At 41.6% G+C, this 24540-nt stretch overlaps 1 protein-coding gene across 2 annotated transcripts in view; it reads left to right on the top strand.

Moving 5' to 3' along the window:
* Positions 1-24540, top strand: part of TUBGCP4 (tubulin gamma complex associated protein 4) — a 944163-nt gene that overhangs the window by 756020 nt on the left and 163603 nt on the right. The window lies entirely within an intron of this gene.

Below are 24540 nucleotides of genomic sequence, written 5' to 3'. Positions count from 1 at the left end.
AGTGAGGGATTTAGGGTTAGGGTGTGGGAAAGGTGAGTGTGCGGTAGTGTCGGACTTAGGGTTTGGGTAAGGTAAGTGTGTGACAGTGACGGACTGTAGTTTAGGGGCGGGTTAAGTGAGTTAGGGTTAGGGTGCGGGTATAGTGTGTGTGCAATAGTGACGGGCTTTATGTTTTAGGGTGGGTTAAGTGAGTTAGGGTTAGGGTGCAGGTAGGATAAGTGTGCGATAGTGACGGACTTTAGGTTTAGGGGTGGGTTAAGTGAGTTAGGGTTAGGGTGTGGGTAGGGTAAGTGTGCGGTAGAGTAGGACCTTAGGGTTAGGGTTTGGGTTAAGGTTAGTGGATATGTAATTGTGTGTAATGTGTAGTTTACGTTTTGTGTGTCGGTGTAATGGTGTTCGGTTTTGTGAGTTGTTGGTATTGTGTGTTTTCGGTTGTTTGGTCTCTGTGTTTTGCGTGTCGGCGAACTGGCGTTTCGGTCAACCAAAGTAGACCCATATATATATATATATATATATATATATATATATATATATATATATTTTTTTTTTTTTTTTTTTTTTTTTTCCTGGCTACCGGACTATTTGTTTTGCACTTGCACAGAGAATTTTTTGTATTTATAAAGTCTATCATATTGATTGAATATGTTTGAATTAATTATAAAAAGTTTTTTTAATGCTGCTTTGCATTTTCACATGTATAGATTATGAAACAAGTATATGTTATCCTCACATTCTGTAGGTGACATGAGCCCTGAAAGTTCTTCAGATCTTATTGGGAGAAGGATGTCATGCTGGTTGAGGGGGTTATGATTTAATGTTATCAAAACGGTTAAGAGAATGAAGAGAAGAGAGGATGATGAAAGGCTAGTAGTACTGGAAATGTGCAGTGTAGGAGAAAAAAGTAAATGGAAATGTGATATTTTGAATGCACTGTGATTTGTAACTGAAGAGAAACAGTGCGAGTTGTTAGCATGGGCAATGAATCATAACTGAAGGAGTCATCTTAAAGACTATCAGGAAGCATTGCTTTGTAGAGAAGGATGTAAGCCATAGAATCCTTTACTTGGCTGTCTGGTAGAGTGTAATCTATAGAATTGATTATTTATACCTGGAACTGCTGGAGAGCAGGTAAGAAGAGATTTGTACATCTGCAACCCTTTGCAGCGGATTACAGCTGGGAATTGTTTCTATAGGAACACGTTTAAGCACAAATCTTCACGATCAGTAGCTAATCATATCTGGGGCATAAACACTTCCTATAGCACATGCATTAGCAGTACTGCACTAGGGAATGACGGCATGCCTACTTCTTGTAGTTTCTTGCCACTCAAATAGTTTGGATAACAGTCCTTATATGCTTTGTAAGGAGAGCTCAACTGCCTGTTAATTTGCATTTGTTTACCTGGTAGTCTGACTGGGCAGTAAAAACCCATTTTCATCGGAGGTCCAGGGAGGAAAAAAACCTCCACCAATTTTAGAAAATGAAAAGAACAACAAACACAGTAGAACAAAAGAAAGCATTATGTTACAAAATGAATAGAATAAATGCATCTCACTGCAATTTGCAGTGGTACTTTTAACACCTTTATGAAGTCATCACTTTAGACAGGCAAGTATACATTAACAGAAAAGAAAAAAAACTAACATTTTTCCATTTTCTTGCATTATGCATGACATATCCTTTCCTTCTTTATAACTATCATCAGCTCAATATTACATAAATTGCTCAATTCCTGCCTTGCCTTAAACTGTACTGCTCTTCTCCAGCATTATTCTGCATGTATTGTTTGCACAATTTCCAGTTATTGCTACATAATTAGCTCCTTCCATATTCTAAAGATCCCTCTTCGGATTGTTTACCTATTTTATAATATGCAGTTCTTGAAATACAGTAGGTTTAGACTTTGATTTCCATTTTCCAGTAATTGCCTTTTGGCAGCCAACAGAATTAAACTTAACAAGGCTTTACTATGTGTAGTCAATTCAGATCCTGTGCATCAGCTCAAAAGAATAATTTCCTTGGTCACAGCCATGTACTCACCCAGTATTTCTGACAGAGCACTCAGTAGGGAACTTTTAAAATCTGCCACCTCATTACACCCCAAAACATATGTTTCCAGTTACCTCTTTCTTCTCCATCATACCTCCTACATTTACCAACTTCCTGAGGAAAAATTCTTTGAAGTCTGCTTGAAGTGTAAAATACTTATGCAAACACTTCCAAGCCTTCTGGACTTTGTTGCATACTTGGAGGCCATACATATGCCCTCCCATTTTTCCCTTGTAAATTCCTTTTCCAGTCCCTTCTCACACTCTTTTTCTAACCTCCTCTAATTGAATCTTCTAGTTATTGTGCAGTATTTTATATGCCCTACTAATCTGTTTTTAACAGCAGGTTTTTCACTTATGATTCCCCTATCCCTTTCTCTTTGCCTGTACTCTGAAATCAAACTCTTGTAGGGCAGGCAGTCTCTTTCCTGCGATTTAAATGTCTTTTGACCTCATCCCACTCTGTTACCGTTCCCTCTCTAGTTATTTGCTCCCAATACCTTGGTTCCTTTGTCAGTTTTCACCAGTAAATTCCAGCTCCTTCTTGCCTATTTTCTATACCCCTACTTGCAGTCATTCTTATTGGCAAAATCTCCTTTCTTCATTCTCATGTTGGCTTAGTTTTCAAAATACTTTCTGCTACTTTATGAATATAATATTTTGTATGTTTTTTATTCTCCTTATGGATCTGTATGCAAAATCCCAGTCTGTCTGTTTCTTGAACTTTCCCCTTGCTTCATCATCATCCCCTTCCACTTTGAATTATACTTTTCTGCTTGTGTGTTATACACACACACACACACACACATATATATATATGTGTATATATGTACACAGACACACACACTCTCACACACACACGAGCTTTAACTGTATAGCTCTAAATTATCCCTTCAAGCCAGGTATTCCTAAACCACCTTTTTCTATTGGAAGGATCAACTTATCCCATTTAACTCTTGTCCTCTTCCCCTTCCACAAAAAAAAAAATCCTTTAACTCTTTATTAATTATTGGTCACAACTTCTCTGGTTGATAAAAATGTGCTGGACCTGTATATAAAACTAAAGGGACTAAACATATTTTCACTGCTTGTATCTTACTATCTATAAGATTTTCATTTCTTTATTATCTTTTGATTAGTCTCTTCTCACAGATCCATAGCTGCCATATCAGAAGCCCTTTTAATCCATACTCCTAAATACTTTCTTACCATGTCCCTATAACTATGGATTTTGTAGAACCAATTCATTTGTGGGTACATAATTTACAGCTATAGCCTTTGTTTTATCTTCATTAATTTTATATCCCAAAAAGACTTGAAACTGTCTCAAAATGTCCCATAAAACTGATATGTCTTTTTCTGGATTCACCAGGTACAAAATAATATCTGCTGCAACTAAAGCTAACTTGTTTACCATATAGGTTTTATCCTTCAGTTTCTGAGTCTCTTATTTTCTTTGCCAGTAGCTCTAAATATAAAGCAAGCGAAGGGGAAGGAGGACACATTTGCCTGGCTCTTCTCTTCAAACAAAACTTACTGAAGAGGATCATTCCCACTTTAATTATTGCTTCTGATCCTTAATATAGCCTTCTAATTAGCCTTATTATATCAGGGAATCCAAATGTTTCCTTTGCCCAAATCATAAAATCCCAGCTTACTCTGGTGAATACTTTGCATCAAGACCCACCAACAACATTGGTATTTTCTTACATTCTGCTTCTCTTTGCATCAGCATTGCTTTATTAATGTTTTAAAATGTTTGCCTCTCCTCCACAAAAGCACATTGATCCATATCTGTCAATTCTGACAACAGCTTTTGCCATTCTTTTGTCTAGTACAGACATAATCCATGTTTTATAATCATGGTTTAAAATTGAAATGGGTCTTTATGAGGCTGGGTCTGACAAGTCTTTAACCTCTTTGGATAATATAGCCACCACAGCTTTCAAGATCTTCAAAATCTTTCTTCCAAGATGTTGGTGCTTCTCCCCTCCTTAAAATGCTGTTAAATAAAATCTTCCAGATCTTTATCACATTTTTTTCCCCTCCTACCTTCCAGACCTCCATGGGAATTCCTTCTGTTCCTGGACTCTTCATGCAGATTGATTATACATCGCCATTTTTATTTCATTTCCTCCTATGTTAAGTTTTAGCTTTGGATTCTCCTCCTCTTCTAACCTTGGTGTAATTAATTTTCATAAATATTTCCATTTGTGCTGTTTCTTGGTTTCCACGTTCCTCTTCTTTATACAGATTTTCACAACATTTCCAAAATATCTCTCCTACCTCTGCAGGATCTCAGTTTTTTTATTTTGTCATAGGCTTCCTAAATTAGGTCTTAATATTTTCTGGTTTCTGTTAACTAATTCACTCCGCTAAAAGGTTTTGCGCTTTGGAGTTATCAAAAAATAGTTGCTTAGCAGCAATCTTTCTAAACTCATGCATATTATCGAAATATTCCCTTATTTTCTGTTTAACATTTTGAAGTGATTGTCTTCTTGCTCTTTGAGATTTCCATTATTCTGCAATACTTTAACTTTTGTCAGCCACTCTTAAGAATTCCTGTTACTTTTTAACTATACCTCTTTCTCTTATTTCTAACCTATTTTGAAAGTCAGTTTCATTTTATCCCACTCACAAGCTCTTTTTGAAGAAATTTCTTTCTTCACTAATAATTCTTGAATAATTTCCACAACCCATTCCTTAACTTTTTTTCTTTTCAACAGTTAGACTAGAAAATACCAGTGTCTCATTTTATTTCATTACCCTGAATTTTTTTGTATTAGTTTTTATCAGTACACCATCTGAAATGGTTATTGGATGTATGTCAAAGTTTTCAATTAAATGCACATGTTCCTGTGAAATATAATTTCTGTCCAGTCTAGCAGAGTTATTGTACCTTGGGGAATAATATAGAAATTCTGTCCGAATTCCTACTACTGAAATCATGTCTTTCATAGCAAATATTTTCATACATTTCTTCAGAAATCTACCCTCTTTTGTTAAATTTTCCCTTGTAGGTCTTCTAGTGTATCCTCACTGTTGCAAATCAAGTTCCAGTTCCCACCTATAAGTAATATTCCCTGGTGAAAGCTGATTATTTCTCTCAAAAATTTTTTAAGCTCCATAATAGCAGTTAGTGGTGGAATATAAGTACATGTCAGCATAATCCTCCTCCCTTGCCACTAAGCCCCTTCTACCACAAATGTACCATTAATGTTTTTTTCCTTCTGTATCACTGTTGGAGCCCCTCTAGCAATCAGTATTCTCACTCCCCTTTTCATTTGTTTCTGATATTCTATTGTATATCCACTCCGAAATCCTTTATCTGTAAAATTCACATTTTCATTTTTTTCCAAACGTCGCTTGCAGTATTGCTATTTGCATTCTGCATTTTTTAATATAATCCAGTACTCTTTTCTTTTTGTCTGTACCTGTAATGCTATTTACAATCCAAGATACTATGGATATAGTAGACATTATGATGAAAGCTATTGTTCCCATTTATTGTACACGACAGGTTTTTTTTGAATGTGTATTTCAACTGTTGTCTTTCATATGCATACTAATATTTGCAGGATGATGTCTCTTTTTATCTCAATTTGAACCTATTTTGCATTTCTCAAGACTTTTTGTTTTAATGAAAACCCTCAATATAAATATAAATATATATATATATATTTTTTTTTTTTTTTTTTTTTAAAAACACCCCATCCCCTATAAACATAGAACAAACACATAAACTAGGTAAGTTTTTAAGAAATTAAGTTTAACCCTTCAGATAGGGACAATTTCCCCAAATCAACAGCTGCACCCACAGGCATAACCTTAAATTAAGGTTACCCATGCTAAATTGCATCTTACCGACTGTGTGCCTTCTTACACCTATTGCTGTTTGATGTTATGTTGTCCTATCTTGCCTTAATTCTTACTGGTTGGGCTTGGAACTGATCGTTGGTTCCAACTCGGCCGCATTCTAAAGCTCAGAGTCTTCCACTTGACTCGTGGCTAAAAACCCTATCCCATGATGCACTAGAGTGCCTCCTCCGATCTCGTTTGCTGCAAAGCAAGTTGGAGGTCTCAATTTTGGCTGTGGCTAAGTCTTACGCTTTTTCAAATACTTTTCTATTTTTCCCTGTTAAATTTTATCAGTATAATATATAATAGTGATAGTAATTTTCTAGTCTAGTCGAATAGGCTTTAACACTTATATAGATTTTTTGATGTTATTGTTAAAGATAATGTCTAAGGAACAGAAAGAAGCTAAACCATCTGGTTTTAAAAAATGCCAGAAATGTTCTCAGAAGATGTCCTTGACTGATGGACACACCTGACACTGACCTCAAGGAATCAGAGGGGTCCCCATGGTTGCCCTCTGAGGATATCCTAGAGATCCTTAACCAGAGAAGCACTGTGTCTGTGCCATGCACCTACAGGAATCTTGCAGTATCTGCCACTCGTTCAGCTCCAAAGTTTTGCTACAGAGAAGGAACAAATTGATTGTAAGGGGGCTTTTAAAGGTGCCTTTCTCGGAAGCCTTGGAAAGTCAGACAACTTCCAGAAAGTCTAAATCTCCTCCTTCTAAATTTGACAGATCTACCAAAGGTCATCATCTTCATCCTCAGGCCATTTGGAGCCTGCCAAAAAAGTTTCTAAATTGTCTTCCTCTGATCCGAAGAACATCGATCCAATAAGCCTTCATCTTCGCCTCCTAATTTTTCAGAACCGATGGCGAAACAATTTTGGAGCTTGTCTCCTGAATTGACACCGGTCTCCCCGACATTGAAATCACTTATACTACAGAAAGTTACCTCCCCGATCCCTTCCTCTTGGTCCTTCAGAACCTTATCGGATTATGTGGATAGAGTGGTGCGAAGGCTACTAGAGTCGCCGACGCTGGCCAAAATTCTGTCGGCTCCATCCCATTTGGATCCAGAGCCAGTGAAGAGTTTTCATCCACTACAATTCCTCCTCTAAGCCAGCCAGGAACATCAGAGCAGGAATGTCTGTAACCAGTAGTGATAGAACCATCAGTGCTGAAACCCACCGTCTGGATTTCGGAACCGTCTTCTGCTCCGACATTCTTGGTGCCATCTGGGATGTCTAGAGGCCGAAGCTCTTCTGGTCTAGGGGTGGACTTGGGTCCGACATTTGTCAGGTCCGAGTTTACCCCTCAGTGCTTCGGCGTGGATGAGCTCGGCACCTACATCAGCTTCTGAGCCAGCGCCCTTGGTTCCAGGGATTTCCTCTGCTTCCTTGGACCCGGAGGGATCCTTGGATCAGGGGAGAGGGGCTTTTGAGCTGATGAGGAGTGTGCTGTCCTCCCACACAGCTCTACAAGAAGGCTCTGACAATCGTCCCTCAAAGGCACTGGCTTCTGTCTCTGCACCACCCCAACTGCAGACTAGTGGAGATCCTAGGCCTCAAGTTACCCCATCGGGTGAACTTTCATCTTCCGAAACCTCTCCAGAATACCAGTCTGAAGAGGGCCCTTTGAAGAGGCTTTGCAAGAAGAAGCATATTGACTCCCTGGATGAGTCTCTTACATCTGACACTGACCTCAAGGAATCAGAGGGGTCCCCATGGTCACCCTCTGAGGATATATCCTTTGCATATATCCTAAAGATCCTTAAGCAGAGAGGCAGCTGGAAGTCCATCAACCCTTCTGAGGAGGATAAATAGTTGCAAATAATGACGATCTGATGAAATCTTGTTTCCAAGACGAAAGCGCTTATTTTAACTTCATTAAAGTGTTTGCACCTGGCGACAGTGGATTTACGTTTGTGTTAGTTGGCTGAGTGACTACAATTATTTGCAACTATTTGCCTTCTGAGGAGTCAGTGTACCTGAAAGCCTTCGGATCTCACCCTTCAGCCTCCTGCATATCTCTGCCTTTCGACGAACTCATGGAACTAGTTAGTCAAAAGGCGTGGGAGTCTCCAGACCCAGTGGAACCAGTCCCTCGGAGGCCTAACAAATTTATTACAGCCCCAGATGACAAACAATTTCTTTCTAAGGGTGTTCCTGTGGATGCTATGGTGGTGGCAGCCGCCACCAAGAAGGAATTGGCCAAAACATCCTCATCTGTCCATCCACCTAACAAAGAGTCTTGTGCGATGGACAGATATGGGAAGCACATATTTTCTTCAGCGACTTTTGCCCTCAGATCACTGAATTACTTGGCACACTTCACAAGGCTACAGAGAGATCTCCTGAAGAGCTAGGAGATGCTCTTCAAGGTTCATTAGCTGCAGGGGCCTCAGGTAAGGTGACCTCTCAGCTATCCACCTTAACCTCCGTAGTGAACTCCCCCTTGAGACTCATCTCATATGCAGCAGACGGAGCAAGTAGAGCAGCAGGTTTGGGAGTTCCCCTAAGGAGACACTCTTGGATGCGCTTGTGTAACTTTGTGGAACCCTTTAAGCATACCTTTGTCAATGCCCCTTTCGATGGTTCCTCACTCTTTGGACCGAAATTCAAAGATACGCTCACCAGATGCGAGCAAGAAGGAAAAACTCTTTCTGCCATTGGAGAACGTTTTTCTATACCCTCGAGACCATATCCTAAGGGTCCGAAGGGGGGAAAATGTGGTTCAAAAAATCTTAGGGAGTTTTTCAAGATGCATGAGGTGAATCTTTCTCCAGGGTCAGAGGGGGAGGTAATAATAGCAGATGCTGCCCTCGCAGCATAAGGGGGTCTGCAGAACCAGGGCGACCACAATTCCTTTCACGGTAGGCCCTTCCAGCGCTCCTGAACGGAGGCCCACCTGCCCACCTTTGGAGGCAGTCGGGGTCATTTATATTTGTACCCGGAAGCCTGGCGAGAAATAAGAGACAGATGGGTACAAATCATAATATCCAGAGACTACTCCATACCCTTTTCCCTTCATGTCCCAATCACGAAAAATATCCCAGATGTTCCACCCAATCAAAGGGATCAAGCAACCATAGAGATTCAAAAGTTGCTAGACAAAAGAGTCATCCAAAGAGTCCCCACAGATCAAATAGGATCCGGAACTTACTAAAGATTCTTTTTAGTACCAAAAAGAACAGGGGACTGGAAACTCATTTTGGATCTCAGCAAATTAAACGAATCTGTAAAGAAGACCAAGTTCCAGATGGTGACACTGCAGACGATTCTTTCCTTTTAAGGGAAAGACAATTGGATGTGCTCTATAGACCTCCAGGATGTGTACTACCACATAAAAATGGACATGCCATCATGGACTCACCTGCGCTTCTGGCTGGGAGCCAGTTACTACCAATTTTGAACTCTGCCCTTTGGTCTCACTACAGCCCCCAGAGTGTTCACCAAATGCATGGTAGTGGTTACAGCTCACTTGAGTGTCCAGGATTCCAAGTGTTTTCATATTTAGACTGGCTCCTAACTTGTCACCACCAAGCATCTACTTCAACAAGCAAGGGACGCCACCTTACAACTCTGTTCACACTTGGGGATTACTATAAATTCACAAAAATCTGCCTTGTTGCCATTGCAACATATCGTCTATATACGAGCACACCTAGACACAGTCTCTATGATGGCAAGATTGCTGGCGGAAATACTGAGACAGCAAATCTTAAATCTCGTGCCAAAGACCAGGGTAAAAGCAAAAATAGTTCAAGTCCTAGTAACCATGGCAGCAGCGATAACTTTAGTTTCTTTAGCTCGTATGCACATGAGAATTCTTCAATGGCTTCTATTTACCCAGTGGTCGTTACAGCAACTACCAATGTCGCATCAAATCACGATCAAGGAATCTTGCAAAAGAGACCTGAGATGGTGGTTTCTTTCCAGCCATGTGACAGTAGGTCGTCCCTTTCTGCCTCAACGGCCGATAGCCATGGTGACCACAGATGCCTCCCAGATGGGGGGGGGGCATAATCTGGGGAGGACTGTCCAAGGCTCCTGGCAGGATCATGAGGCCCATCTGCATATCAGTGTCCAAGAGATGAAAGCTGTACTCTTGGTGTTGCAGGCACTTCAGGACTCTTCCACTAGTAATGATTGCAATTCAGACAGACAGCATGTCGGTGGCCTGGTGCATAAACAAGCAAGGAGAAACCAGATGTTACCCACTTTGTCGAGAGGCACTCAGAGTATGGCAGTGGGCAACGTCTTCCCAACGCTTTCTAGTGGCAATGCACATCCCGGGGAAATCCAGCATGATAGCCGACAGACTCAGCAGGGCCTCACGAGTGGTCCCTAAAGCAAGAAGTACCAGAAAGGATTTTCAGAAAATGGGGCCAGCCTTGCTGCGACCTCTTTGCCACCCCCTTAAGCACCAAATGCAGCAACTTCTTTACCCTAGTCCCCCCTCTGGGGGAGTCACCAAGGGACGCACTTGTGTGCGATTGGCTCTCGGGACTTCTTTATGCTTTTTCTCCCTTTCTTCTAATACCCAAAGTCATCCAGAAAGCCAAATCCTTGGGAAGCAGGCTGATCCTCATTGCCACATACTGCCCTCGTCAGATTTGGTTCCTCTTCCTTTGGCCGCATTTTCAGGAGGAACCGTGGATTCTGGACCCAGTTCCGGACCTTCTGATTCATATGTTGGGAGTGCACCACTCCTCCCTTCAGACCCTCAAGTTGACAGCTTGGCTACTCCAGTTCCAAATATAGTCAGGCTTCATACTCTAATGCCAGCAGTAAAGCACATACTACTTTCTTCATATAAATCCTCTGACAGAAAGTTATATCTCCGTAAATGGAGGAGATTCTCAAAAGGAATCTCGACCCTTTTTCTGCACCGATTTGCTCTATTTTGGACTTTCTGGTGGAATTGTTTCATAAAGGTTCCACTGCAGCTACTCTCAAGGTAAAATTGGCTGCAATTTCCAGTTTTCGTACAGGTGATCTAACTCCAAATTTGATGCCCCACAGATTATGCAGAGCATTTCTAAAGGGCACCTGTTTATTAAGACCTTCCATCAAAGACTCTCTACCACCTTGGGATCTAAATTTTGTGCTATCTCACCTGATCCATCCTCCATTTGAGCCCACATCAACATGTGATACTAAATTTTTATCATGGAAAACTATTTTACTGATTGCTATTACGTCTGCCAGAAGAGTCTCTGAGTTTCAAGTTTTGTCAATCAGACCTCCTTATATGATTTTCCATAAGGGCAGGGTGTCTCTGTGAACTAATCCATCTTTTTTGCCAAAGGTGTGCTCGGAGACTAATCTTAATCAATCTATTGAGCCATTAGTGTTTTTCCCCTATTATGGCAGTATATGCACTACATCAGTTGGACGTGCATAGACAACTTCGCTTCTGATAACACAGAACTAAAGTTTTCAGGAAATCTGATCAGCTGTTCATCTCCTTCTCAGAGGCTAAAAAAGGTGATCCTGTCTCGGAAGTCACGCTTTCGAGATGGCTTTCAAATTGTGTCACATTTATATACACTTCTAACAATAGACATCTTCCCTTTAAAGTCAAAGGTCACTCCACAAGGGTGATTGCAACATCATTTGCTTTTCAGGCTACACTGCCACTAGATAATATTTGCGCTACTGCAATGTGGGCCAACCCTCACACCTTCATTACTCATTATAAGGTAGACATAGCCTCCAGGGACAGGGCCTCTTTTGGTTCCACTGTCCTAAAGAATATACTCCCGTGAGCCCCCCAGGAAATATGGTGCTACTGACGCTGTCCCAACCAGTAAGAATTAAGGCAAGATAGGACAACATAGCATAAAGGAGTTATATACTTACCATAACATTCCATGTTTGTTGTCCATCTTACCTTCATTCTTATGACCCACCCACCTTCCCCCAGCCTAGAGCTTCTGGAGGACCGAGAGAATTTTTTTTTCTTCCACCAAGGAAGTTTTCTGACTTTCACATTAGTTACTGTCATTTAATTCTGTACAAGTTGATACTTGCTATACGTAGCAGCAAACAAGATCTGTGGAGGCACTCTAGTGCATCATTGGATAGGGTTTTCAGCCACGAGCCAAGTGGAAGACTCTGAGCTTTAGAATGCGGCTGAGTCGGAACTGAGGATCGGTCCAGAGCCCAACCAATAAGAATGAAGGCAAGATGGACAACAAGCATGGAACGTTATGGTAAATGCATAACTTTTTTCTTTTCATATCTACATACCCCTCCCAGATGTGAAAAGCATCTTATATGCGTTCAGAAAGCATAAAAAAGGTGCATTGGCTATCTTTAAATCTAAATTATGTACTGTTCTATTAAAGTATTCAGGCTGCTGGAGATGCTACGATCTGATATTCACTTCCTGTAATTTTAGACTTTATTTAGTGAAGTGGGTCAAGCCTCACATCTTCATTACTCATTATAATATAGACATGGCCTCCAGGGAGCATCCCTGCAATACCAGGCTACAACTTTTACCACACTTTTCGGCCACTAAACCAAGACCAAAACACTAAAGGTGGAGGAGTATCTATATTCACCAAGGATAGTCACACCTCCAGGCTAGTTGCCCAACACAGTGCATCTGAAATTCTCCAGGTGCAACTAACACTAGGTAAGACTGCAATCCAAATTGTAGCTTGCTACAGATCCCCCACCATGCCCCAAGATTCTCACTACACCTTTGTAAACATACAAAAATATTAAGATACAACCAAACACCGTAATACTAGGTGATTTCAACTTCCCTGCCATTAACTGGGAAAACTACTCTTGTATCAACACCTTTTCCCAACGGTTCTTGGAATTCATAAATTCCAACACCCTGGATCAACTAATCTATTGTCCCACCATGGACTCCAGTGTCCTAGACCTGGTCATTACCAACATGGGAGAAAGATGCTCCACACCAGTGGTCAGGTCTGACCATAAGCAAATCACCCTTGACATCCACATCCCACCCCCACCCCCCAGTAAGGAAACCTCCGTAAAAAAAACTTCTCCAAAGCCATCTTCATGGTACTCAAGTCAGAAGTGACAAACTTCATGACACCCATGCAAACGGGATTTGAAAGTTCGACTGCTGAATCCTACACTAAGACACTGTACGAGCACATCCTCTTGTGCATGAATTGTGCTATCTCAAATAGAACCAAGACACACACCTCCAAAAAAAGGATGCCAATCTGGTGGTCCCTGCCATAAACAAACTATACAACGGAAGGAAGAAACTGTTGTAGAAAAGAGGGAAATCTCAGGATGCAAAAAAAACTCCCTTACCAACCTCAGTAAGAAGCTGAGATCCCTTATAAAATCCTCCAAAGCTAGTTATGAAAATAAAATTGCCAAAGATTCCAAAGACAACCACCAGGCATTCTATATTTATGTAAAGAATCTAAATGGCAATGCTCAGATCTGCTCTGAGCTACAACAGAATGGCATTAAATGTACTGATCCCAAGGATATTGCCAATATCCCGGCAGATCGATTTAGTGCCAACTTCACCCCCCTCTTACCCCCTAAAGGGTCCATCTCAATACCAAAAGATTGCCAAATTCCGGTAATCACGACCACACAGGTAGAAACCGCACTCTCCAAAGCTAAGAATACAGCATCCATGGGACCAGATGACATCCCAGACTGTGTACTACATGCACTGCAAAATGAACTGGCACCTCACCCAAGTGTCATGTTTAATCATAGCCTCACCTCAGGCTTCGTGCCCACTGAGTGGCACACAGCTATAGTTATCTCACTCCACAAGGGGGGATCCACCTTGGATCCCAGGAACTGCCGTCCCATCAGTCTGACAAGCCTGATCTGCAAGGGCATGGAACGCATTATCATGGAACTTATAAACAAAGACATTGGCAACCTTCAAACACTGGACCCCACACAGTTTGGGTTCGTGAAGGGGCGATCTTGTCTCCTGAACCTGATTGACTTCTTTGAATCAGTCTCCAGAGCTGTGGACGAGGGTAAGGCGGTCCACACAGCCTATCTAGACCTCTCCAAGGCCTTCAACACCATCCCCCACTCTGAAATCATAGATAAACTTACTAAGCTGGGCATAAATCCCTACGTCACTCAATGAGTTGCCAACTGGCTTACTGACAGAACCCAGACTGTAAAAGTAGCTGACTCCAAATCCAGCTCCAGACAAGTGTTGTACCTCAGGGTTCAGTCCTGAGGTCACTCTTGTTTGGCATCTACTTCTCTGAAGTACAGGTCAACACTAAGGGACTCTGGCTAACAAAGTTCGCAGATGACTGCAAACTGGGAGCCATTACTGAATCCCCAAATGATGTGGATATTCTACAAAAGGGCCTTACAGAAACATATGCTTGGTGCCAGAGCCATGAACTCAAGCTTAATGCCAAGAAATGTATAGTTATCCCCTTTGGGAAAAACCATGTACCCCTGAATTCCCACATAGGTGGCAGTACACTAAACACTGAAAGTGTGATGAGAGACTTAGGGACACAGGTGGACAGTGGTCTCGCCTTCGATAACCACATCGCCACAACAGTCAGGAAATCCTTCTGTGTGGCACACCTCATCACTAAGGGCTTTTCATCCAGAAAAAAGGAGGTCATTGTCCCACTGTACTCATCCCTCATTAGACCCATTATAGAGTACAATGCCCCATTTGGTATGTACCTCACAAGACATCTGCAACAGATGGAAAGGATGCAGAAATATCTCACTAAAAGAATCCGAGGCCTAAAGCAGATGCCCTATGCTGGCCGTCTAAAAAAAACTCCAGCTATACTCTGTGGCATATCCTCTACTCAGAGGCGATCTCTGCTTAACATACAAGGCCATGTCAAACCCTGAGTTGTTGGGCATGCTTCACTTAAAGAAATCCCAATTCCTCAGAGCCACACACTCCAGAGATCTAAACTTTGTCATCACAATGAACAAAACATGCTGGAGGGATAGGTTCCTGACCCAGAGACTCCCCATACTCTGGAATAGACTGCTCGTACATGTCAAGCAGAATGCCTCCTTGGCCCTCTTCAAAACAAACCTTGACGATTGGATGGGCGGTAGGAAATTCACTCCAGGAATCATGTCAGTCGCCCTGCTACACAGGGGTCCAGGGAAGTAAATATTGTGGGAAAAAATATCCAGGGAATTGTTATGGCTAGGCTTGTATAGGCCCTAGGGCCGATAGCCTAGTGCCAACCTATGATTTTTCACTGAGCTGTTTGCCATTGCATCTTTAAATTTTGCATTTCCCTCAGAAAAGAATGTTCAGAACTCTGAAGATTAATTGCTTGCACCTGCAGACAGCTTGTTTCCATGTGAAAATAGTAATGGGGGAAAAAACAGCTAACAGCTTGCAGATGCTTGAAAGAATCTTTGTAAATTATGCCCAGAATTCCCCTGGCTAACTACCTTCATTTACAGACTTGTCTGTTACTGAGAACATTTGCTAATGAAACAAAATGATAAAAAAATCTAATATCTTTGCAGATACAAGAAGATTAGCATTTTCATTGCTTTCATCATTGTATCTTATTTTTCATGTCAGTTTGACTTAAGCCGTGAGCAAATTTTTTTGTAAGCAAAGACATTAATCTTGACATCCACCCTTGCAATTATCATACTAATTCTACATATAATGTCGTCAGTAAACTTGTACAAACCCCTCCCGACAGCCCAAGATTACTGCTTATTAACTTCATCTTACTTCTGTCCGCCTTTCTCTTCTTCTTATACTGTAAAACTTATATTTATTACAACTAAAGTACTTGTTTATTGTAATATCTTAACATATACAACAGTTCCTGAAAAGACTTGGGCCACATTTAAAATACCCTGATATACACTGTTGAGAACAGCTTTACTATATAACATGCAGGTAGTATCATGAAGTATTTTATACAAATACTAATAAGAACAAAAAATTCTACTTGTAGTTAACTTTTTGTGTGTCCTTCTAAACATTAATAACATAAAGTGGGGTATTTCTTATTCATTCTACACACAAGTTTAACAAAGTCAGCAAAAGTCTAGTGTTTCACAGCCACTTTTTTTTTTTCGCAAAGCCATATTTCACAAATGTGAGTGATGCTTTATAGTCTCCCATTTATTCACTGATTTTGGTGTTGCTGGTCTTTGCCTTGTTTATCTACTCTGGTTCAAGTCAGGAAAATATTCTTAGGATAGCTATATACAACAGCTTGACTCTCACACCTGCCACTCAACATGCCCTGATTACTGGGATAAATGTGTTTCTCTTCTGCCTGGTTTACAGTGAATAGTCCTTTTCCACAAACACACTGCAGTCTCCAAGTTTTAATACTTTTGTCTTCTGTCCACAGTTTTGTCAAAATCAACTCTTTCTACTGGTATAATTGCATTTTTACTAGTAGAGGTCTTGACTGCTTTATTGTGGCCAGGTTTGGAGCGAACACTCCCTGTTCACTTTTAATTAACACATTTTGCTGTGGAAAACCAGTCCAATTATTTGTGCTAATACAGTCTGTTCCTTCTAATCTCTCTGGTACAGGTTTTCTCAGAGCTCTGTCTTCTAATGCTACCATTTTTTTGAAACAGCTGCTCTTGAGAAGTCTTATACTCGGCCAGCCTTCATTTTGGCCTGTTTTTTGCAGTTTTATCAATTCATCTGAATAGCTAGTTAAAGCTTCTTCTGTTTTTTTCCAACCCTTTGGTATTTGAGTTGATATATTCCTTTAGTGTTTAATTTGTTTTAATGACCTCTGAATATATGTGATTTATTTATTTTCCTCTAAATTACTGGAAGCCATCTCTTGTACCAAATCTGAAACTTGAAACTGCTTTTTGCTGAACAGCTATAGGATTCTTTGCAGCCACTGTTTCCTCTTGACCTTTTCTGGTTGATTTTCTTTCAAGTTCTCTGAATTCCTTCTTTGCTGACATTCAGGCAGTGTACTTTCTAGCCAGTAACTGAATATTACCCAGAATGACAATCTCACTGGCTATTTTTGAGTTTCTGTTTCCACAGTGAGAGAGCTGAAGTTAAGCTGTTGATCAGTTTGCAGCCGTCTTAATAGAATCAGCATTCCGAAATGGTACTTGATACTAATAAAGCAGATTAAACTTTTGTAATGTGGCTTTGGTTGCCAGATTACCATCAGGAGTTGCAGTGAAGAAGACTGTACCATGTGGGAAAGAAGTGCATCACAGTCTTCTCCCAAGGGCTGGTGCTTTAACCCAACCAATAATGAAGGTTGAAAGGAAAGCTACTGGGCTTCTTGGCACTTGCAAAGTGGTTGAGATGCCAGGAAGCCAGTATAAGAAATCAACAAGAGAGTGTTGTGTGCAGTCCCCCAGGCAGGAGGAGGTTGGACTTTTTGACCACAATTCCAAAAGGTATGTTTGGCGCATCACCAAAAGAACATTATCTCTGCAGTGAAGCATGCTGGTTGCAGTATCATGCTTTGGTGTTGCTTTTCTTCAGCTGGAACTGGGGCTTTAGTCAAGGTGGAGGGAATTATGAACAATTCCAAATACCAGTCACTTTTGGCCCAAAACCTTCAGGCGTCTGTAGAAAGCTGAAGATGAAGAGGAATTTCACCTTTCAACACGACAGTGACCCCAAGCATACATCCAAATCAACAAAAGAATGGCTTCACCAGAAGAAAATTAAAGTTTTGGAATGGCCCAGCCAAAGCCCAGACCTAAATCCAATAGGAAATCTGTGTGGTGTCCTGAAGAGGGCTATGCACAAGAGATGCCCTCGCAATCTGACAGATTTGGAGGGCGTTTACAAGGCAAATTTGGCAAATATTGCCAAGTCAAGATGTGCCATGCTGATGGACTCCTACCAAAGAAGACTGAATGCTGTAATTAAATCAAAAGGTGCTTCAACATAGTATTAGTTTAAGGGTATGCACACTTATGCAACCAGCGCATTGTACATTTATTATATTTTTTCCCGTAACAGATTTGTTTGTTTTTCAATTGAGTTGTACAGGTTATAGGTTACATTAAAGGTGGGAAACGTTTTGAAATGATTTATTGTGGTCTCATGTTTTTATATCACAAAAACTTGGTATTTTAACAGGGGTGTATAAGCATTTTATAAACACTGTGTGTGTGTGTGTGTGTGTGTGTGTGTGTGTGTGTGTATATATATATATATATATACACACACACACACACACACACACATATATATATATATAGATATATATAGATATATATATATATAGACATAGATATGGCTATATAGATGTGTGTGTGTGTGTATATATATATGTATATATATATATATATATATATATATATATATATATATATATATATATATATATATACACACACACACACACACACACACACACACACACACACACACACATATATACTCACTCACACATATGTATACACACACGTGCATGCACATGAAATAGGTTAGCTTAGCACTGGAGATCCCTAGATCATCTCTCCTGTGGGACCTTTCCTGAATGACGGTATGTTTATAGTTGGATTGTATCCAGACATTGGGCTTTCATCTGCACAGAAATGCAGATTTTTTATGTAAGCCTCTTCCCAGGTAAGGGACATACCAACATCTGCAATCACTCAGGGAAGATGTTTCTTTCAAGTCTTCAGCCTAATACAGGGCCTATAGACCCCAGTACTTTTTGTTGCCATCATACAAAAAGTCTAAAGCTGTGCTCTGGTTTGGGAAGAGTGTGTTCTCCTTTGCCATTTTGAGCTTCAAGGCACTGAGCTAGTTGTCTCGTGTCCATGTTCTAAACCTTCCAGGTGGATCAGACACCAGAAAAGCTGGAAAAGCTCCTTATCTCTGGAGTTATGCAGTCTAAGGAAAACTCTTGTTAAGACTTTCTCTGTGGGTTTTCATATTACTCACTGTACTTCTGACTGTGCTGATGCAGTGCCTAGGGTAACAGCCACTGGTACATGTGTTTTGGATGGTGTAGCTGATGCTCTTCTCCTTTCAGGATGAGAACTATCACAACATTCTGGATTGCATCTTCTACAGTGGAAGTCCTCTCTGAAGAGCCTTTCCAGAAGATGATTGATGCAGAATATGTTGGCTTTTGTAAAGCGTTTATCAATTTCTGTATACAAAGTACCTTCCATTTACCTCTTCCTCTACCAGGTTAGCTGTTTCTTCTGAGAGGAAGAATCCTTCTTTCAGACAGAGAAGATAGCTGAGCCATGAGGTATTGTCACCTCTTTCAGAGCCTGCAGCTAAGCCTACCAAAAGGCAAGGGTTTTTACAGTAGCACTAGCTACCGACTAGAACTGTCTATAGGTGGTAGGTTCTCCAGGTTTGTCATGGCTTGGAATTTCCAAAGGATAAATGTTTTTTAGGCATCATGTCAGAAGACTGTGTGATTATAACTGCTGGATTCTGCCCTTCACCACCACTTCTAAGAGATTCTCTGGGAGAGCAGTCAGTCTCAATTAAGTCCTGGACAATCACAGATTATATATTATGAAGAGATCATACAATGTTTTCTGCCTCATAAGGGTGACTAGGTTTTTATCCTTTCTTCCTCATTCCATAGAAGACTATGGTGGGGGTAGCACCCCATCCTGGATCTCAGTCATGTCACCAAGCACATTCATAATGTGAGTTCTATAGGTTGACTTTTCTGTTATTCATGCTTGGAAGGTGTTACTAAATGTAATGGATGTCTCTTGGTACATTTCGTATTTGGTAGCATTACAGGAGAGTCCTCTCTCTCTCTTCCTGGAGTAATGTCACATCTATATACTATGCTGTTTTTGGACTGCTTTCCATCCTAAAAGTATTCCCAAATGTTTTGGCTGCATTGGCAAAATATTTGCATAACAAGGGACTATGTTCTCTGTTTTCGTGTTTTGGGTAAATGGTTGTTGGTAGTTTATTTGAGGGATTCTCTGGTAGATGCCCCATGTTGAACTTTGCCATGACTTCAGTCCTTGGGGACCCCTAAATTATGAGTTATCAGCTCTAGTTCTATTGCAAAGGATTTGCTTTATAGTGTTAAAATCAGTCTTTCCTTCCCAGATAGAAGGCCTAGGAGCTCAGGGCCTTGGCATCCTAGTTAATGATGTGATAGTGGATATAAGCTCTCACTCTCCTGTGTATCTTAGGGCTTTTGTCAGCTTTTGTCTTTACAGCCTGCAGACTCGCCTTTGCATTCTGTATTTCTGTAGCGGATAATGATATATCATTGGTTTAAGAGTCTGTTATGAGCTTGCAGTTCTTCTGAGGATGTTGGATCCATGTCACTGTGCCTGTCAGTGTCAAAAGTTGACACCACTCTAAAAAGGTGGAGGCAGCCTTTCTTCAACAGAACATACCACAGACTGTTATGCTGGATGCTTTGCTTGCAAACTGGAAATCCCAGCTGAGGTTCTTACTGGGGAATGGACATGGAATGATCAAGAGCAGATCTTTCGTACAAGTATTCTTAAAGAGAGGATCCTTATAGCTGTCTAGACCCTAAAAGTAAACTTGAGACAAGAACTGCTGGTGAGGTCAGATAACTAGGCAATGGTGTGGTATTCAGCTGGGAGGGTAGGTATTTATATCTCCTTTGGAGTGAGGCACTGTAGATTTGTGAGGCAAGTCATCAGTGACAGCATCATCTTGATAGGGCTTAACATACCAGGGGAAATAAATAAAGAAATGGATTTCTTACATTGAATCTCCACTCTTTGTTTAGAGCTGAAAATCAGGAAGTCCTGTATTAAAAATTATTTTCCATAAGTCAGCCTGTTTGCCACAACGGAGAATTAATACTTCCCTAGGTCTGTCCCCTCTAGCATGGCTAGGGCAAATATAAAGTAGAAGGTTCCATGCTAGTTTGGAGGGGAAAGTTCTTTGCCTTTCAACTGTTCTTTTAATTTAGTGTCTGTTGCCCAAGTTAAAAGAAGAAAAGCTGTGGCTTATTTGTTTTATCCCTTGTGGAAAAGTGTAATTTCAGGTGTTCAGGCTCTAGACATCCAGAAGACATCCTGGTCCAAATAAAGGATGCTCTGTTTAGTTGGAGGAGCAAACATATGCACCTTAAAGCTAGTGGCTCTAGTAGACCCATTAATCTCACAAGACCTTCCAGATGGAATTTTAAGGTTGAATTAAAAATGATTTGTTATTTAGGAAGATCAGTACCCTTTTTGACTGTAGTCAGGAGCTTACAGCATGGCCTAGCTTACCCACTTGTTTGACTGGGGGCTAAGTTATTCTATGATCAAGGGGATATGTCTGGTCTTTTAGCACATCATGATCTTATAAATGGCAAAAATGTGGCTTAGCAAGATTAGTCAAGCATTCCTGTAGTGGCGCTCTATATTTAGCCTCTTTTTAAGAGCACCTCTCATCTGGAGGTTTTGAATTTCAAGCTCCATGAACCTGTCCATTTGCCTTTCAAACTGGGTGGTTGTGTGAACTTTAAGATCTTATCATGGAATACTTGGATCTGACTCTGATGGCCATCTACACAGGATCATATGAAGTTATTAGGCTATTGTTCCCGAGGCCCTTATAAGCCTAGCAAAGAGTTTAGCCCATGTTTTAGACAAGTCAGCACCCAAAGCCCCTGTCCAGCAGGGACACAGGTAGATTCCCAGGGGTGCATTTTCTGTTTCCCATCCAGTTATCCAGGTTGTGCTTGAAAAGGGATAATTAGGTACTCTGCTTGATGTGGAGAGGGAGTGTATTCCACAGATGGGGGAGTCTCTGGGACACAAATGTGTCTGCCAACAGGTCCTGTTGATGTCACAGACCAGGTTGAGGTTGCGCGTGCAGGTTACTTGAGTGGAGCTTGACTTGCGGATATGCAGAAGTCCCATCAAGGCGGGATCTGAGATTGCTTTGTATGCCAGACAGAGGTCACCTCTGAGGAGTCTGTATGAAACTGAGTAGAGTGACGGGGCTTTTAGCCTATCGGTGTAGGGTAAATGTTTGAGGCCCTGGATTCTTCAGGTGAGGAACCTCTGTCGTCTCTCCAGCTGCTGCATGTGTTTTGCGAGGTACATGCCAAAAGGGGCGTTGTACTCAATAATTGGCCTTATAAGGGAATAATACAGGGATGTTATGTCCTCCTTGTCCCTGGATGAAATACACTTACTTATGAGGTGGGCCATGTAGAAAGCTTTTGGTACAACAGAAACAACATGGTGATCAAATTCAGGTTGCTATCAACCTGGGTGCCAAATCCCTCATGACTGATTGCGTACTTAGGACGTTATTAATGTGATGTGTGGGGACGTCACTCTGCCCAAAGGGGATAGTGATGCATTTTTTGGCATTCAGCTTGAGGCCATGTTTCTGGCAGCAGTAATTTTTTGGGTGAGACCCTCTTGGAAGATGCCCACATCACTTGGGGAATTGATGACTGAGCCCAACTTGCAGTCATCTGCAAACTTGGTCAGCCATAGCCCACTGGTTTTGGTCTGCACCTCCGAGAAGTATATCAGCAGATAGTAAAGACAACCACAAGGCCTTCTATAGTTATGTAAAGAATCTCCACAGCAATACCCAGATTTGCTCTGAGCTACTGCACAATGGTACCTCCTATACTGAGCCTACAGATATTGCCAGTATACTGGCCGACAGATTCAGTGCCAACTTTACCCCTCCTCCCCAAAGGACCAATCACAATACAAGTAGATTGCCAGGCATCCAGTATTATTGCTGCACAGGTTAAAACAGCAGTGTCCAAGGCCAAGAATACAGCTTCTATGGGACCTGAAAATATCCCTGGCTGCGTTCTACATGAACTACAGAGTGAACTGGCACCTCACCTCTGTGCCCTGTTCAATCACAGCCTCACCTCAGGCTTTCTCCCTACCGAATGACGCACTGTTACAGTCATCCCTCTCCACAAAGGAGGAGCGACTACAGACCCTGGGAACTATCACCCCATTAGCCTGACGAGCCTGATATGCAAAGCTATGGAACACATCATCATGGACCTAATAAACAAGGATATAGGGAATCTCCAAACTCTGGATCCCACACAGTTTGGTTTTGTGAAGGGTAGATCATGCCTGCTCAACTTGGTCGACTTCTTTGAGTCAGTCACCAGAGCTGTAGATGAAGGCAAGGTGGTTCATACAGCCTACCTTGATCTGGCCAAGGCTTTTGATACCATTCCCCACTCAGGAATCATAGAAAAACTCATTAAGCTAGGCATCAACCCCTATATCACTAGGTGGGTTGCAAACTGGCTCACAGATAGAACCCACAGTGTGAAAGCAACAATGGAGTCCCACAGGGTTCGGTCCTGGGTTCTCTCCTGTTTGGTATCTACTTCTCTGAAGTCCAGGCCAACACGGAGGGACTCTGGCTGACAAAGTTCACAGACAGTCGCAAGTTGGGAGCTATTATCAACTCCCCAAGTGAAGTTGACATCCTACAGAATGGCCTCAATGAGACCAACGACTGGTGTCAGAACCATGGCCTTAAGCTCAATGCAAAAAATGTGTCAGAACCATGGCCTTAAGCTCAATGCAAAAAATGTGTCATCATCCCCTTTGGGAAAAACTCCGTTCCCATGAATTGCCACATTGATGGTAGTCCACTGAACACAGAAGGCGTTATAAGAGATTTGGGAACACAGGTTGACAGCAACATCTCTTTTGATCACCACATTGCCACTGTTGGTCAGAAAGTCCTTCTGTGTGGCACAGCTCATTACTAAGGGTTTTGCATCCAGGAAGAAAGAGGTCGTTGTCTCCCTCTACTCTTCCCTCATTAGGCCAGTCTTCGAGTACAATGCCCCTTTTGGCATGTACCTCACTAGACATCTGCAACAACTGGAGAGGCTGCAAAAGTAACTCACAAAGAGGATCCTAGGCCTTAAACACTTGTCCTTTATGGACAGACTCAAAGAACTCCCAACTATTCTCTGTCTCATATCGCCTACTTAGAGGCGATCTCTGCTTGACTTAGAAAGCCATGCCTGACCCAGCTCTGTTAGAAATGCTACATCTAAAGAATTCCCAATCCATCTGCACCACACGCTCCAGAGACTTTAACCTCATTACCACAATTAACAGAACATGCTGGAGGGACAGGTTCATAACCCAGAGACTGCCCATGCTATGGAATAGACTTCCCATACATGTCAAGCAGAGCACCTCGCTGACCCTCTTCAAGAGAAATCTTGATACGTGGATGGGAAACAGAAAATTCACCCTGGGGATAACTCCAGTGGCTCTACTCGACAGAGGCACTGGGAACTAAGGTTGGGTGGCACCATGCCAGGGTAATCCTATGGCTAGGCTTGTAAAGGCCCCAGGGCCATTAGCCTAGGACACACCTATGGACCAAATAACAGAGGCCCCAAGACCGATCCCTGGGGTATGCCGCTAATTACCGGTCTACTGCTTGAGGTGGCTTCCCCTGTTTTGTTTAGGTAGGTTCTATCATTGAGCCAATTTGCTACCCATCTAATAAGATATGGATTGATGCCTAGTTGAGAGAGTTTATCTATTATGCCTGAGTTGGGAATAATATCGAAGGCTTTGGCCAGGTCAAGGTAGGCATTGTGCACTGTCTTCCCCTCGTCCATGGCTTTGGTGACTGTCTCAAAGAAGTGAGGGTAATCATTCAGAATTCCTATGTTTGGTATCCACATCTCA

The sequence above is a fragment of the Protopterus annectens genome, chromosome 7.part0, assembly GCF_019279795.1.
Source record: "Protopterus annectens isolate FY-2018-M chromosome 7.part0, PAN1.0, whole genome shotgun sequence".
Taxonomy (NCBI): Eukaryota; Metazoa; Chordata; order Ceratodontiformes; family Protopteridae; genus Protopterus; species Protopterus annectens.
This window is presented reverse-complemented; position numbering and strand designations above follow the sequence as displayed.